An 18,678-nucleotide genomic window follows, 5' to 3' on the forward strand; every position below is an offset into this window, starting at 1 on the left:
TATTCATGATCCTACTGAGGAGGGGACAGGACAGTGATGAGGAGAATTTGGGGCATAACAACATCTTGTACCAGCCACCAGCAGACCCTATTAGCCAAGGGAAGATTGTATATTTCACAGATGGACAAGGAAGCCTGGGAAAGAAGGAATGGGGACAACATTTGGGGGAAGAAAGGACATTCATACAAATGCTGTATTTGCAAATAGCATACCGGGAGGGGTTGATTGGTGATACTACGTTCTATAAATTATTCTCGGATTTACTTCCTGATTTTAAGTCATCCAAGTTCTAGAATTGGGTCAGATATTTATTTTATATATTCCACTACCCAGCCAATGCCAGACTGTACTAAGATTGCAATGGACTTTATGGGTCCCCCAGAATTTCTTTGTTGACACCCTGATCCCAATTTGATGGTATTTGGAGGATGAAGCCCTCATTGATGGGATCAATGTCCTCATAAAAAGCCAGAAAGCTAGCTAACTCTTTCCATCATATGAGGATACAAGGAAAAGTTACATTCACAACCCAACTGTGCTACCACCCTGATCTGTGACTTCTGGCCCCTGGAACGATGAGAAATAAGTGTTTGTTGACTTAGCTACCCAGCCTCTGGTAATGTGTTATAGAAGCTCAAACTTACTAAGACAAAGACCACTAAATATGAAGTAAAGGCTGGGTGCAGTGGCTTATCACTATAATTCCAACACTTTGGGAGGCAGAGGTGAGAGGATCCTTTTTGAGTCCAGAGTTTGAGACTAGTCTGGGCAACATAGCAAAATCCAGTCTTTACAAATAATAAAAAAATTAGCCAGGTATGATGGTGTGTGCCTGTGGTCTCAGCTACTTGGTTGGCTGAGGTAGGAGGACTGCTCGAGCCTAGGACTGGTTGACAGAAAGAGACTCTACCTCAAAAAAAAAAAATTGTGAAATGAAGCAGTGATTTTTAGCCAGTGGTCTTTGGAACCAAAGTGTTTGACTTTATTCTTTTGTGGGTCTCTTCTCCTTCCTTTCTGGATTAGGAGATCTTGATCAATACAGTGGGATGACATTAGGGGAAAGAAAAATGACTTTAGGAGTTGTAAGTATAAAAACTGGCTTCAGATTGAGACCTAACTGAATATTCAAATCGTAAAAGAGTAGAAGTGTTTTGGATAGTCTCTACAAAAATACAAAAATTAGCCGGGCCTGGTGGCACATGCCTGAGGCCAGAGAATCACTTGAATCTGGGAGGTGGAGGTTGCAGTGAGCAGAGATCATGCCACTGTACTCCAGTCTGGGTGACAGAGTGAGACTCCGTCTCAAAAAAAAAGAAAAGAAAAAAAACATTCTGTTCATTACATATTAATTTTAAAGGACTATTTTTAAAGCAAATAGAAAATTTGCACAGATAATAGTTCGTGTTGCTAAATGCTGACTTTTGGAAAACCCTTAATGAAATCGGATAGAACTAAATGGGTGTACTGGGATTCAAACTAAGGGTTCCACTTTAGTGAGCACTGTGGCCAAATTTCAGTTTCCTCTGGATATTCAATTACTTCATAGCCCAGAAAAACACTGCCTTCCTTGTCCACTATTCCCTGTAGCAGCGGCAGGAAGAAGATTGGGGTGATCAGGACTTGAGGTGGCAATTCAGGCTGGAAGAATCCTTTGTTGTCTTGTTTTGGTTGCCTAAGGGTTGCCAAAGGGACAATGAAATACTCTTCTTTTAAACAACCTCCTATGTGAATTTCAATGCATGGCCTCTCTTCCTTTAATCCACTTATAAGAATATAATACACTGTTCGATCATTTGGCCACCAGATGAATCTTTCCCAATAGGTACATTTTTTTATCCTTCCACACTTAAAAAAAGTCTACTTAAGGAAATGTGAAAAAGACTGGTTTTTAAAGCTCTACTTTACTGTTTAATTGAATGCACCATTATCACCTTGGGTTAAAAGCTCTTTTTGAGGGGTATGATTTTAGCATAATACCATATCTGATCCACTCAAAGGATCATTATTTTGTGTATCATTATAAAGCAAAAAAAAAAAAAAAAAAAAAAAAAAGCAATAAAAACCAAAAGCCTGCTACTTTATTGGGAAGGATAAGATGCCATAAATTGTAAGATTCATTCTGATTTCAGAGATATTAAAAGGCAGTAAAGTATATCTTAGAATCAATAAAATATGATATATATTTGAAATTTTACCACTATATACATGGATACTTTTATAAAAACATAATAGTTTTTGTATAGTCTATTATCCCTCTTTTTTCCCCACCATCATTGCCAGACATTATTCATCTATCTCATAAATTGTATTTTTATATCACATAATTAGGTATATAACATAATATATAAAAATGTATATTATATATGAGGTGGCTCCAAAAAGTTTGTGGAAAAATAGAAGTAAAAGATAAAAATTAAAAATATAAACTTTATTTCTCAACATATGCTCTATTAAGTTCAAGACACTTTTGTAAGTGATAATACCATCCATTTAGCCCATCTCTAAAGAACTGAGCATCCTGGGAATTTAATCTCGTCAATGCAATCTTTTTTACATTATTCACTGTAGAGAAATGGGTACCCCTTACAGATTTTTTAATATTATGAAACAAAGGAGTCAGAAGAAGCCAAATCAGGACTGTAAGGTGGATGTCTAATGATTTCTCACTGAAACTCTTACAAAATTGCCCTTTTTGATGAGAGGAGTGAGCAGGAGCACTGTTGTGGTGGACAAAAACTCTCTGGTGAAGCTTTCCTGGATATTTTTCTGTTAAAGCTTTGGCTGACTTTCTCAAAACACTCTCATCATAAACAGATGTTATTGTTCTTCAGCCCTCCAGGAAGTCAACAGCATATTTGTGCATCTCAAAAATTTTTGCCATGACCTTTGCTCTTGACCTGTCCACTTTTGCTTGGACTGGACCACTTCCACCTCTTGGTAGTCATTGCTTTGATTGTGCTTTGTATTTAGGATTGTACTGGTAAAGCCATGTTTCATCTGTTGTTACAGTGCTTCAGATAAATGTTTCGGGATCTTGATCCCACTTATTTAAAATTACCATAGAATCCTCTGCTCTTGTCTGCAGTTGACCTGGGTTTTAGCACCCATCTAGTGGAAAGTTTGTTCAACTTTAATTTTTCAGCCAGAATTGTGTAAGCTGAACCAATTCAGATATCTACAGTATTAGCTGTTATTTCAGCTATTTATTGTTGGTCTCATTACATTATGGCATGAACAATATGAATTTTTTCCTTTCAAATTGATGTAGATCTATCCCTGTGGGCTTCATCTTCCACATCTTCTTGTCCCTTCTTAAAATGAATTATCCATTTATAAACTACTGAATGCTTTGGGGCACTATTCTGATAAACTTTTCACAAGGCATCAGTGATTTTGCCACTCTTCCACTCAAACTTCACCATAAATTTGAAGTTTATTCTTATTTCAATTTTAGCAGGATTCATGTTGCCCTGATAGGGGCTCTTTTCAAGCTGATATTTTATCCTTAGTGCCTCAAACTAGATCCTGTTTTGACGTGTTGTAACAAGTTAGTATGAGTGCATTTGGTACAAAAAATTTTTTGAAATCCACGCATAGTTTTCTCATAATACACATTTTCATGAAGATTTTGAAGTCCTTATGTAATCCATATTTATCTCCATGATGATGTAATCATATGCACACCTATACATATATGTTCATAAGTGCAAAATTTTAAGAAGTTTCATTGTTGTTTTATAATAATGTGTTTTTTAGAAGCACTTTTTTCTATATTTAGATTTTCTCATTTGAAATACCTTGTGGAAAACCCTTTTATCCCAATTGGCAGAGCTCTAATTCATTCTTTTCTGATGACTGTATAGTGTTCTGTGATGGATCCAATTGATGATCACTCCCATTGTCTCCATTTGTTGTTGTCAGTATTCTTGTTTTTTGCAGGCAGTAAATATCCTGTACCATATCCTTATGTATTTGAACTTTTATTTTTTATTTTTTTGCTAGATTCCCAGAAGGGGGAATTTGAGTGAAGACATGTGTATTTTCATTTTTAATGAATGTGGACACATTGTTTATCAACAAGGCTTTTACAATACACATTTCCTCTTAAACACATTTCTACCTTTGTACACATTTTCATCCTCTTTAAGAAATGTGAAATGGACATGTTAACAGCAAGAACAGTGATTATTACTCTTTCATACCTTGCCAATCTAATGGGCACTTTACATTTACATTTTACTTTTATATTTTCTGTACCACCAGTGCAGTTGGACATCTTTGAATATTTTCTGGCCATTTGTATCAAGTCTTCTGTGAATTTTTCCTCCTATTCTTTTCTTATGGGGAAAAACTGTTTGCCTTCTTGTTAATTTGTAGAAACTTTTTATGCATACATCATATATTAACTGTTTTTCCTGTTTTGCAATTTTTAAAAAAAATCTATTGTTTATTTATTGGGTTTGTTTAGGGTAACGTTTGCCATCAAAAGTATCCAGTTTTTACTTAGCCAAATATGCCTATCTTATCTTTCATAGTATGTGAGTTTTCAGTTTGAATAAATTATTTGTTTAATATTTTTATGTTTATATTTTAATGCATTTAAAATTTGTTTTGTAATGTGGTGTAAGATGGTAGTTAAAACAATTTTTTCCATGTAGATAACCTAGATACTTTATTAAATATTCTTTTTTTACTCAATGAAATGAAATGCTACCCTTGTCATGTGTTAAATCCTCATATGCTAGTATAGTTGTTCCTTGGTATCCATAAAAGATTGGTTTCAGGACCCATGATGGATACCAAAATCTGCAATGCTCAAATCTATTATATAAAATGTGTAGCATTTGCATATAATCTACTCACAGTCTCCAGTATACTTTAAATCATCTCTTGATTGCTTATAATACCTAATGCAATGTAAGTGCTATGTAAATAGTTGTTATACTGTATAGTTTTTCTATTTGTATTATTTTTATTGTTGTATTGCTATTTTGAGTTTTTATTGCAAATATTTTTAATGTGTGGTTGGTTAAATCCACAGAAGTGGAACCTGTGGATACTGAGGGCCAGCTGTATCTGATTCTTGATTTTGATTTTTTATTATGTTCCAATGATCTAATTTCCCATTTTTAAGTTAATATCATATTCTCTTCATAGTATGTTCTGATATCTGGTAGAGCAGACTCTTCTTTTACTCTTTTTAAAGATTCCTTTCTCCACAGTCTTTAGGTATTTATCCTTTCATTAAAAAAATATAATCATTGTAGCCAAAATCTAAAAAAAAAAAAATCATATTGGAACTCTAATTGAAGTTGCATTAGAAATTATATAGATATAGCCGGGCGCGGTGGCTCAAGCCTGTAATCCCAGCACTTTGGGAGGCCGAGACGGGCGGATCACGAGGTCAGGAGATCGAGACCATCCTGGCTGACAGTGAAACCCAAGTCTCTACTAAAAAAAATGAAATTAGCGGAGGCAGTGGCCCGGGCACCTGTAGTCCAGCTACTCGGGAGGCTGAGGCAGGAGAAAATGGCGGGAACCGAGTGAGCTTGCAGTGAAGCTGAGATCAAGCCACTGCCTCCAACCCTGGGCAGCAGAGGCAGACTCTGTCTCAAAAAGAGGGGAAATTATATAGATATAGAAATTTGGAGCAAGATGGCTTTGAATAGGAACAGCTCAGTCTCTCCAACTCCAAGCATGTGACACAGAAGACCAGTGATTTCTGCATTTCAAGCCTGAGGTACTAGGTTGCAATGTCTCACTGGGGAGTGCCAGACGGTCGGTGCTGGTCAGCCCTGCTGCAGCCTGACCAGCGAGAGCTGGAAAGCAGGCTGAGGCATGCATCTCACCTGGGAAGCGCCAAAGGGGAAGGGGAATCCCTTTTTCCTAGCCAGGGAACTGAGACACACAACACCTGGAAAATCCAGTGCCAACTCCACCCCAATATTGCGCTTTAAGCAAACAGGCACACTGGGAGATCATATCCCACACCTGGCGGGAGGGGTCCCATGCAGACCTCCCCTCATTGCCTAACACAGCAGTCTGTGATCTACGGCAAGGCAGCGAGGGCTGGGGGCCCGCCATTGCTGAGGCAAGTAGGTAAACAAAGCTGCTAGGAGGCTCCAGCCAGGTGCTGGAGCTCACAGTAGCTCAAGGAAACCTGCCTGTCTGGGCTCACACTCTGGGGACAGGGCACAGCTACCCAACAACAACAACAACAACAAAGCAGCAGAAACCTCTGCAGGCTATGGCTTGACTCTGTCTGACAGCTTTGGAGAGAGCAGTGGATCTCCCAACACGGAGGTTGAGATCTGAGAGCAGGACAGACTGCCTGCTCCAGGGTGGGTCCCCTGACCCCTGGAAGTAGCCCTAACTGGGAGACATCCCCCACTAGGGGCAGTCTGACACCCCACACACACACAGGGTGGAGTACACCCCTGAGGAGAAGCTTCCAAAGCAAGAGTCAGACGAGGTACACTTTCGCTGTTCAGAAATATTCTATCTTCTGCGGCCTCTGCCTGCTGATGCTGAGCAAGCAGGGTCGGTGGACCTCAAGCAATCTCCAACAGACCTACAGCTGAGGGTCCTGACTGTGGAGGAAAACTATCAAACAGGAAGGACACCTACACCCAAAACCCTGTCAGTACAACACCATCATCAAAGACCAGAGCCCCAGATAAAACCACAAAGATGGGGAAAAGCAGGCAGAAAGCTGGAAATTCAAAAAATAAGAGCACATCTCCCAGCAAGGGAGGCAGCTCGCCATGTGCTTGGATCAAGCTGAATGAGAATGGCTTTGCTGAGATAGAGAAGAGAGCTTCAGTCCATCAAATTTCTCAGAGCCCCTAAAAGGAGGTGCATTACCCAAGCATAAAGAAACTAAAATCTTGAAAAGAAAAAAGTGGGAAAATTGTGACTAGACTAATTGTAATGCAGAGAAGGTCATAAACAGGAAATGAAAGAGATGAAATGTAAACCTGAGAAATACGACAAATACACAAACTTCAGTAACCGACTTCGATCAACTGGAAGAAAAAGAGAGTATATCAACGATTGAGGGATCAAATAAGATAGAGGAAATAAAATGAGTAAAGAAACAAAAAGAAAAAGAAGAAAAAGAAATGAACAAAATACAAGAAGTATGGGATTATGTAAAAAGACCAAATCTACGTCTGATTAGGGTGCCTGAAAGTGAGGGGAAAATGTCGATTAAGTTGGGAAAGCACTCTTCAGGATATCATCGGGAGAACTTCAACCTAAAGGTAGGGCAGGCCAGCATTCCGTCCAGGAAATACAGAGGAAGCGTAAAGACCTCGAGAAGAGCAACTCAAGACACATAATTGCCAGATTCACAAGAAGGATTAAGAATGGAAGGAAAAATCTTAAGGGCAGCCAGAGAGAAGGTCGGGTTACCCACAAGGGGAAGCCCATCAGACTCACAGCAGATCTCTCGTGAAACTCTCCAAGCCAGAAGAGAGTGGGGCCAATTCAGCATTCTTAAAAGAAAAGAATTTTAAACCCAGAATTTCATATCCAGCTAAACTAAAGTTTCAAGTGGAAGGAGAAATAAAATCCTTTACAGATAAGCAAATGCTTGATTTTGTCACCACTAGGCCTGCCTTACAAAGAACCCTGAAGGAAGCACTCAACATGGAAGGAACAGCGGTGCCAGCCATTGCAAAAAACATTACTTGAAAATGTAAGAAGACCATCGAGGAGGCTAGGAAAGTGCATCAACTAACTTGAGCAAAACCTTAGTTAATATCGCAATGGCAGGATCAAGTTCACACATAACAATCATAACCTTAAATGTAAATGGACTAAATGCTCAATGAAAAAGACACAGACTGGCGGCTGGATAAAGAGTCAAGACCCATCCAGTCTGCTGTATTCAGGAGACCCATCTCACCACTATGAGAGACATACCCCATAGGCTCAAAATAAAGGGATGGAGGAAGATTTACCAAGCAAATGGAGACAAAAAAAGCAGGGGTTGCAATCCACAATTCTCTGATAAAAACCAGACTTTAAACCATCAAAGATCAAAGAGACAAAGAGAAATTACCATTACATAGTAGTGAGGATCGAATTCAAGAGGAAGAGCTAACTATCCCTAAATATATATGCACTTAATGCAAGACACCCAGATTCATAAAACCAAGTCACTTGAGAGACTTACAAAGAGACTTAGACTCCCATACAATAATATTAGGAGACTTCAACACTCCTATCCAGCATTAGACAGATCAACAAGACAGAAAGTTAACAAGGATATCCAGGAATTGAACTCATCTCTGCAGCAAAGCAGACCTAATAGACATCTATAGAACTCACCACCCAAATCCAACAGAATATACATTCTTCTCAGCACCACATATTTTACTCCCAAAATTGACCATATAATTGGAAGTAAAAGCACTCCTCAGCAAATGTGTACAAGAACAGAAATTATAACAAACTGTCTCTCAGACCACAGTGCAATCAAACTAGAACTCAGGACTAAAACTCAATCAAAACGCCGCTCAACTACATGAAGCAGAACAACCTGCTCCTGAATGACTACTGGGTACATACTTGAAATGAAGGCAGAAATAGGAATGTTCTTTGAAACCAATGAGAACAAAGATTACAACATGCAGAATCCTCTGGGACACATTTTAAAGCAGTGTGTAGAGGAAGTTGCAGCACTAAATGCCCACAAGAGAAGCAGGAAAGATCAAAAGCAGTGACACTCTAACGCCATGATTAAAAGAACCAAACAGAAACAAACCACATTCCAAAGCTAGCAGAAGGCAAAGAAATAACTAAGATCAGAGCAGAACTGAAGGAGATAGAGACACAAAAACCCTCAAAATCAATGAATCCAGGAGATGGTTTTAGAAAAGATCAACAAAATTGACAGACCACTAGACTAATAAAGAGAAGAAAGAGAGAAGAATCAAATCGTGTAATTAAAAATGATAAAGGGGATATCACCACCGACCCACAGAAATACAAACTACCATCCAGAGTCTATAAGCACCTCATAAAATAAACTGGAAAACCTAAGAAGAATGGATAATTCCTGGACACTTACACTCTTCAAGACTAAACAGGAAAGAAGTTAAGATCCCTAGAATAGACCAATAAATGGCTCTAGAAATTAGAGGCAATAATTAATAATACCAACCAAAAGTCCAGGACCAGATGGATTCACAGCTGAATTCTACAAGAGGTATAAGGAGGAGTTGGTACCATTCCTTCTGAAACTATTCCAATCAATAGAAAAGAGAATCCTCTAACTCATTTTATGAGGCCAACATCATCCCTGATACCAAAGCCTGGCAGAGACACAGCAAAAGAGAATTTTAGACCAATATCACAGTGAACATCGATGCAAAATCCTCTCAATAAAATACTGGCAAGCAGTTCAACAACACATCAAAGCTTATCCACCACCATGATCAAGTGGGCTTCATCCCTGGGATGCAAGGCTGGATTTCAACATTCGCAAATCAATAAACATAATCCAGCATATAAGCAGAACCAAAGACCAAGAACCACATGATTATCTCAATAGATGCAGAAAGGAAGCACCAAAATTCAACAGCCCTTCATGCTAAGCGCTCAATAAATTCGGTGTTGATGGAGCGTACCTCAAAATAATAAGAGCTATTTACATGACAAACCCACAGCCAATATCATACTGAATGGGCAAAACTGGAAAAATTCCCTTTGAAAACTGGCACAAGACAGGGATGCCCTCTCTCCTGCTCCTATTCAACACTTAGTGTTGGAAGTTCTGGCTAGGGCAATTAGAGCAGAGAAAATCAAGGGGGTATTCAGTTAGAAAGAAGAGTCAAATTGTCCCTGTTTGCAGATGACATGATTGTATGGCCCCAGAAAACCCACATTGTCTCAGCCCAAAATCTCCTTAAGCTGATAAGCAACTTCCAACAAAGTCTCAGGATACAAAATTAATGTGCAAAATCACAAGAAACATTCTTATACACCAATAACAGACAAACACAGAGGCCAAAATCCTTGAATAGACTTCCATTTCACAATTGCTTCAAAGGAATCAAATACCTAGGAATCCAACTTACAAAGGGATGTAAGGACACTAAAGGAGAACTACAAACCACTACTCTCCAGTGAAATAAAGAGGACACAAACAAATGGAAGAACATACCATGCTCATGGATAGGAAAGAGAATCAATGTCATTGAAAATAGCCCATACTACCCAAGGTAATTTATAGGTCAATGCCATCCCCATCAAGCTACCAATGAGTTTCTTACAGAATTGGGAAAAACTGCTTTACAAAAGTTCATGGAACCAAAAAGAGCCATCTCAAGACAATCCTAAGTCAAAAGAACAAAGCTGGAGGCATCCACGCTACCTGACTTCAAACTATACTACAAGGCTACAGTAACCAAAACAGCATGGTACTGGTACAAAACAGAGATATAGACCAATGGAACAGAACAGAGTCCTCAGAAATAAAAATACCACACATCTACAGCCATCTGATCTTTGACAAACCTGAGAAAAACAAAGAAATGGGGAAAAGGATTCCCTATTTATTAACTAGTGCACTGGGAAAATTGGCTAGCCATAAGTAGAAAGCTGAAACTGGATCCTTTCCTTACTCCTTATACGAAAATTCATTCAAGATGGATTAGAGACTTAAATGTAGACTAATACCATAAAAATCCTAGAGGAAAACCTAGGTAGTACCATTCAGGACATAGGCATGGGCAAAGAGACTTCATGTCTAAAACACCAAAACAGCGGCAGCAAAAGCTAAAATTGACAAATGGGATCTAAGGTAAACTAAAGAGCCTCTCTGCACAGCAAAGAAAGAGCTACCATCAAGAGTGAACAGGCCAGCCTGGGGAATGGGAGAAAATTTCTGCAAATACTCATCTGACAAAGGGCTAATATCCAGAACCACAAGAACTCAAACAAATTTACAAGAAAAAAACAAACAACTGTCGAACGATGGACGTGGTGCCGCCGGATGTGCTCGCTCCGCCAGCCAGTGATAAATCAGCCGACCATCTCAATTAAATGATAACGACCATTAAAGTCAGGCAATAACGGTTCATCGTTATCGAGGCAATATCCAGCTACTGGATATATTATAAGTTTGTTTGGCGCATTTGCGTTAGCAAAGACTTGGAATCAGCAAATGTCCATCAGTGACAGATTGGATTAAGAAAATGTAACATATACCATGATATGCATGCATAAAAGGATGGGATTTGTCCTTTGTAGGGACATGGATGCAGCTGGAAACCATCATTCTTAGCAAACTATCACAGAACAGAAAACCAAACTGCATGTTCTCACTCCTTAGGTGGGAACAGACAATGAGATCCCACTTGGACTCCAGGAAGGGAACATCACACACGGGGGCCTATCATGGGGAGGGGGGAGGGATTGCATTGGGAGTTATACCTGATGTAAATGACGAGTTGATGGGTGCAGCAGACCAACATGGCACAAGTATACATATGTAACAAACCTGCACGTTATGCACATGTACCCTACAACTTAAAGTATAATAATAATAAATTAAAAAAAAAAAGAAATTATATAGATATATAAATAGATATTAATATAGATGATTTCATGGTATTAAGTCTCCCTATCTGATAATATGGGTCAATTTTTAAATGAGATTGTACTGGTGCTTTCTTTCTCGACTATCTTATGATTTAGTGTAACAGTAAGTTAGATTTAATTAAGTGATAGTTTCTTCATTTTCTCTGGCCTAAAGTAGTTTAAATAACACTGGAATTATCTGTTTATCAGAACATTTTTATACATTCTCATGTATTGGTCATCTCAGTACTGGTAAGATACTAATGTTTTGTACGTTGGAGCTAGGAATGGGTTAATATTCAACAACGCACAAGACAGTCCTGCACAACAGAATATTATTCCATCAAAATTGCCAATACTGCCCCAGTTGAAAACATTGGGTTTGAAAAACTCAGCTGAGAACCTATAAGATCTCAATGCTTTTTTTCTAACAGTAGAGTTTTTGTTTTTTTAACCTTTCAGATCTCTCTACTAATGGATCTCATTCCCGTAGGAGAATTATTCTTTTCATTGCTTTCCAAATAGTCTATCATTTCTCTTTTGATTTCTATTTTGGTCCAAAAAATTTTTTTTCTATTTTGGTCCCAAAATTTTCTAAGTGTTTAAGTTTCCTAATAGTTATAATGTTTTGGGGGGCAACTTTTTATTATTTCTAATTTTATCAGTTTATAATGGAGAATGTAGCATGTGTTTTTAAAGTATATTACAGGTTTTCTCTATGGCTAACTATGTGATCAGTTTTATAAATGATCCATGGACCATTTCCCTGTCTCACTGAGGGCAAGCAAGCATGAGCATGCGTGCACACACACACACACGAGTGTGTATATTTTCTATTTGAGAATTAAAATGTTCAGTATAGATGGTATTCATTTGCTAGAGATGCCATAGCAGAACACCACAGACTGGGTGATTTTAACAACAGAAATTTATTTTCACAGTTATGAAAACTAGGCGTCCAAGATCAAGACATCAACAGGTTTAATTTCTTCTGAGGCCTCTCTCTTTGGCTTGCAGATGTCTGCCTTCTCAAGGTGTCTTCACATGGTCTTTCCTCTCTGCTCATACATTCTTTGTGCCTCTTTTTGCACCCAAATTTCCTCTTCTATTAAGGACACAGGTCAGATTGGATTGGGGCCCACACTAATGTCCTCATTTTAACTTAACCACATCTTTAAAAGCACTCGAATTACTTGGGGTTACAGCATCAACATATGAATTGAGTTGGGGGTCACAATTCAGCCAATAACAGATTTATCAAGTGAATTTTATCAATTGCATTCTGTAATTTCTCTTTGATCTTACTTATTTCTTGTAAATTAGAGTTACATAATGTTCAAAAGATACACTGATGTTTCAAACTAAAATTATGTTTTTATTAAGGTCTTGCATTTCTAATTTTGCTATATATAGAATTATATATAGTTGTTATAGAGAGTTATTATATATATATATATATATTTTTTTTTTTTTGAGACGGAGTCTCGCTCTGTCGCCCAGGCTGGAGTGCAATGGTGCAATCTCTGCTCACTGCAAGCTCCGCCTCCCGGGTTCAGGCCATTCTCTTGCCTCAGCCTCCAGAGTAGCTGGGACTTTATATCTTCTTAAACTATGACTTTTGTTAAAACCTAATAATTATCTATTTCCTGGTTAAGGCTTTTAACATTATATTCCATCTTGTCTAATATTAATATTATCTTGTCTTTGCCAATACATTGTTTTCAGCTTTCTTAATCACTTTGTTGTACAATAGTTTTTAACTGCATAATTCAAAGTTTTCTCTTCTAGTTCAATTTGACAGTCTCTTTCATGCAATGGAGAATTTAGTCTATATGTTTTTACTTTAATGAAAATTTTATTTCTCTCCTTTTACTTTATGATTTATGTTGTCATTCTGCTTCTCCCTTATCCTATTTTTTTTTAGAGATGGGGTCTCACTATGTTGCCCAGGTTAAAATGCAGTGGCTATTTACAGGCCCAATCATAGTGCACTGCAGCCTCCAACTCCTGGGTTCAGGTTATCCTGCCTCAGTCTCCTGAGTAGCTGGAACTACAGGTGTGCACCACTGCACCCAGCTCCTTATCCTAATTTTAATTGGTTTGCTTATTCTAGTCTTCTGCTTATGTATTTGGAAGATCCACTATACAATTTCTGTCCATTAATTGTTACTTTTTCATTCCCTGTAGTTATAATTTTATATGTATTTCTCTAATATTATTTGAAAAATGAGATGCTAGTTTTTTATTTTTTTTAATTTTACCAAGAGGCACTGCTTCCCTCCATTTTCCCCACAGCAATAAAGTGATTCTCAGAACACTGACATGGATCCTTTTCCCACCCTTTATCCCACCCTCCCCTGTCAAGATTCTTACAGTCTTTTCATTTCCCTGGTCCAGTAGAGGTCGTTTCATCATCCTCAAGCCGTAAGTGTTACAGATGAAAAGTCTGATGCCTGTCTTATTATTTTTCCTTTGTGGTAACTCATCTTGTTTTGTTTCTGTCAGGAAGTTTATTGAATTTTCTTTTTATCCTTAGAATTCATGAACTTTATTAGGATAGTCTTAGGTCTGTGTCTTTTCTAATTAGTCTATGACTGAACTTTGTCCTTTCATTCTGCAGACTCATGTTTCTTCAGTTCAGAGAAAATTTTCTCTATTATGTATTTATGTAAACATTGTGCCTTTGTCATCTCTTCCTGACTTCTTTAGGAAAAGAAAAAAGATACTAAGTTCTTGGCTCTGTCCTACAAGTATTTTTTCTTTTCTCTTAATATTTCTAACTTTCTATGTTTTTATCTCTACATATTTATTTCTCTGTCTCCCTCTCTACCTATATAAATGTATAGAGAGAAATATATATGTATATATGTAGAATACATATATAGTGTATATATGTGGAATACATATACTATATATATGTAGAATACATTTATGTGTATATATGTACATATGCGTGTGTATATATACACACATATATACATGTATACAGACACATATATACACATACATATGTACATATATACACATATGTATTTTACATATATACATATAATATATAATGTATAATATGTATAATGCATGCATGTATATGTATATAAGTATATATTATACATATATGCATATATTATATTATATATTATATTATACATATATGTATACATATTATACATATATGTATATATGTATGTACATCTATTTCTACTTTGACTTTGTGTTTTGAGATGTTTCTTACACTTGCTTTTCCAAGTCAATAATTTGGATCTTAACAGTAGCCACTCACTCTCTAAATGCATCTATTAATACTAATATTTGCTTATTTGAGAAATCATTTTGATTTTCCTACAGAAATTGTGTTTTGTCATTTGCTTTGTGATTGCTCTTATTGTAATACACATCTTTTATATCATCATCATTTATTTTCCTAACGTTTTATTTTTCTAGACATGCGTTTCTGTTTGCTTTGAATGACCTTACTCTTTCTGGCTTTATTGTAATTTTTAAGAATATTTTATGTATTCATTTATTCACTAACTTTTTTTATCCTTCCCGGGGCTCAGTTGTGATGATTGAAGACATGGATTGGTAGTAGTTCAGGGAGGGATAGAAAGAGTGTGGTCTCTGCATTTTGGGTGAATGGCGTAGGCATAGGCAGGCTGCCAGCCTCCCCGGAAGGCTGCCTTCACAGTAAAAAGCCTTCAGTCCCAGTTTTCCTTATACTCAGCAGGGCTGAGGAAAGAGAGAACTAGACCCACCTTCTTAGCTGCTTTTTATTCACTCATCTACTACTTCTTGCTTAAGCAGCCCAGGCATGCTTATGGGGCTTAGAATCCACTGAGTTCTGGGGCCCAAGCTCTTTCCAGCACCTCAGGAGTTGTGATCTTTGTGCTAAGATCTTCTCTGAGGTTGATCTCCTGTAGTCTCTGACTCATCTAGCCCCTATGGGGAAAATTTGAACCATTTCCTCTTTTGGAGACTTGCTCAGAGGGGAGTCCTCACTTCCACTCAGCAGTCATAGGAGCCAATAAAAGTGGATAGACTGGAGTCGAGAGTGCAGCTCTTACAAACTTCAGGAGAGTAGCCATGTTTTCAGAATCCCCAGAGGCCGATTTTAAAATGGTTACATTATAAATCAGCAAAATCTTAGCAAAATCCAGAGTTTCCTAGTCTTTTAAACCAAGAGAAATAATCCATCTAGCCTTGTTCTTTGCCTTAATCCACACGGGCAATGAGAGCTTAAGTGCCAAACAATGTTTTTTCTTTCACATGTGTGAGACCAAGGAACATTTATTGTAAAAGTTAAATAGAGTGACAGCTTGCTTTGGCTGATGTGTAAGAGTTCTTGACTGGGCTGCTTTCCTTTCTTCCATAATAAGTAGTTAATAGAAATGCACTGACCTGCAGTGCAGACTTAATTTATCGCGTATATCAAGTTGATTTAACAGGAATGGAATGTGGTGGAACAATAGCTTCCCTCTCTGCCCACCTCTTGGTGATCCTCCGACATTCGTTTGGAAAGAAAATCAGATTAAAACCATGTAGAACCTTTGTGATTTTGAATAATTGGACTATGTTTGAAAAAAGTATTTAATCAATGACAATCATCTGTTTATTTGAAAAATGGTTGGGTTCAGGGAGGCGGTATTTTCTTTAAAATTTTCACTTGTAGGAAAGACTGAAGTGGCTAAGTACACTATTTGCACTGTATAAAGGGAAAACTGAAAATCCTGAATTGCTTCATTCTTTCATGGTATGTTCTTTATTTAGAAAATCCTTAATTAATTTTGTGTGAAAGCAGACAGTCAAAGGATTTAAAGAAGCAGAAAAACATCTTGAATTTCTTACTGCTTGCAAAGTGGGGAATGTGAAAATGGTAAACTGATTAAAAGAAGTCATCTTGAAGTCTACCATTATAATGAGATGTAAATAACAACAGCGACAAATCCGGATCATTTAAGAAAGTTTGCACAGGATTTTTCCAGCTGAAATGCATTTTTTTTTTTTCTCCAATTTTGGTCTCTTGAGACATCAGCCATTTAAAAGCATGATATTGGAACTAACCCAGCATCACTTTTAATTAGCACAGAAATGCTAATTATACTTTTTCAATGTGATGCCTAATGCGAGCTGTCAGGACACTGAATTTTTTACATCAGTTGTGGTGAGATACACAAGATCACCAGACCCACTTTAAAATGATAAAGACCAATACATCTAAACTGATGATTATTTTTAAACTATAAGGAAGTGCTACAAGATGCATAAAAATAATGGCATCAAAGTGAAAAAATTGGGCTTTTTATTCACACCAGATACAAGCATAATTTCACAAATTTTTCAATATTTGTGGTCTGTGCAAACCAAATTTCTTAGCATTGAATCACTGAAAATACACATAAAGCTTGATTTAGGAAGAAAACTACTTTTTCACTAAAGAATCTTTTTGAAAATCAAATAGCCACCCTCTCTTCATTTTTTAGGGCTTCGCATTTCAGATTTTTCTTTTAGGGCTTTGCATTTTAGATTTTCTTAAAGGAAAGTCTACGTGTGCTCTTAGCTTCTCTTGGCTTTTTTTTTTTTTTTTTTTTTTTTTTTGACAGCTCTAGGGCCTGGCACAGTGGCTCGTACCTGTAATCCCAGCATTTTGGGAGGCCGAGGCTGGTGGATCACTTGAGGTCAGGAGTTGGAGACCAGCAACCTGGCCAACATGACAAAACTCCATCTGTACTAAAAATACAAAAATTAGCCAGGCGTGATGGCACATGCTTGTAATCCCAGCTACTCAGGTGGCTGAGGCAGGAGAATCACTTGAACCCAGGAAGTGGAGGCTGTGGTTAACCGAGATGGCGCCACTGTACTCCAGCCTGGGTGACGGAGCGAGACTCCATCTCTAAAATCAAAACAAAACAAAAAAAAGATGACAGCTCTAAGAATGCAATGGTTACTGTCCCTTAATAAAATCTGTTGCCAAGCATACATTTAATTAACTTGATTTCAGTTACTGAAGACAATTAGACTTGAATCCTCTCAACAGTCAAACCTTCCATTTTGACAAATATTTGTGTCAGAATGAAGGTGAGATTCTAAATGGCTTTTGAAGTTTATATTCATCATATAATTCTGGGATTCTATATAACAAAAGGGATTAAATCTATATTAAATTACTTTTAAAAAATAGTATTGATGTAATGAGTACTAGAGTTGGCCAGAAACCTGGAAGGAAAAATTCAACAAAACTGTATTTTGGGGGCAGAAATTTTTCCTCAACTACCGCAAATCCTGTGAAATTTTGTCTCACTTGGATAAAGTGATGAATTTTTTAAAAGTCTGAATTGTGAAATATTATAAAAGAAATTAAATTTGATTATGTTTGGTACTGTGGCTTACTATATAATAATAATAACAACACAGCAGTGATCACTGTTTTATTTATTGACCGTCCGCTCTAGTCCTGGCACTGTGCTATGTGCTTTATATAATGGCCGTACCAAGGAAGAGCCATCATTATTTCTATTTTATAATCAAGTACAAGGCTCCGGACACTATGGAGCTTGCCCAAGGCTTCACAGCTAGCAAGGGGCAAGAGTGGTTTACACCCAAAGCTGTCTGGTACTAAAGCCTTCTGTTAACCATTGCACTCTCTGATAAAATGTATGTGTTTATAGTGATAGAGTAAAAAAAATCCTAAAGGGAATTTTTCTCCCTCTGAAACCAGGTTTAGCATGACCACTTAATCACGTGTTCACTGTTCTTAGGAAACCATTTCTTCTTTTTTTTGAGATGAAGTCTCACTCTTGTCGCCCAGGCTGGAGTGCAATGGCATGATCTCGGCTCACAGCAACCTCTGCCTCTCAGGTTCAAGCCATTCTCCTGCCTCAGCCTCCTGAGTAGCTGGGATTACAGGCACCCACCACGATACCCTGCTATTTTTGTATTTTTAGTTGAGACAGGGTTTCGCCATGTTGACCAGGCTAGTCTCAAACTCCTGACCTCAGGTGATCCACCTGCGTTGGCCTCCCAAAGTGCCGAGATTACAGGCATAAGCCACCATGCCTGGCCCTATTTCTTCTTATCTATGGCAAAAACAGATCT

The sequence above is a fragment of the Papio anubis genome, chromosome 9 (genome assembly GCF_008728515.1).
Source record: "Papio anubis isolate 15944 chromosome 9, Panubis1.0, whole genome shotgun sequence".
Taxonomy (NCBI): domain Eukaryota; kingdom Metazoa; phylum Chordata; class Mammalia; order Primates; family Cercopithecidae; genus Papio; species Papio anubis.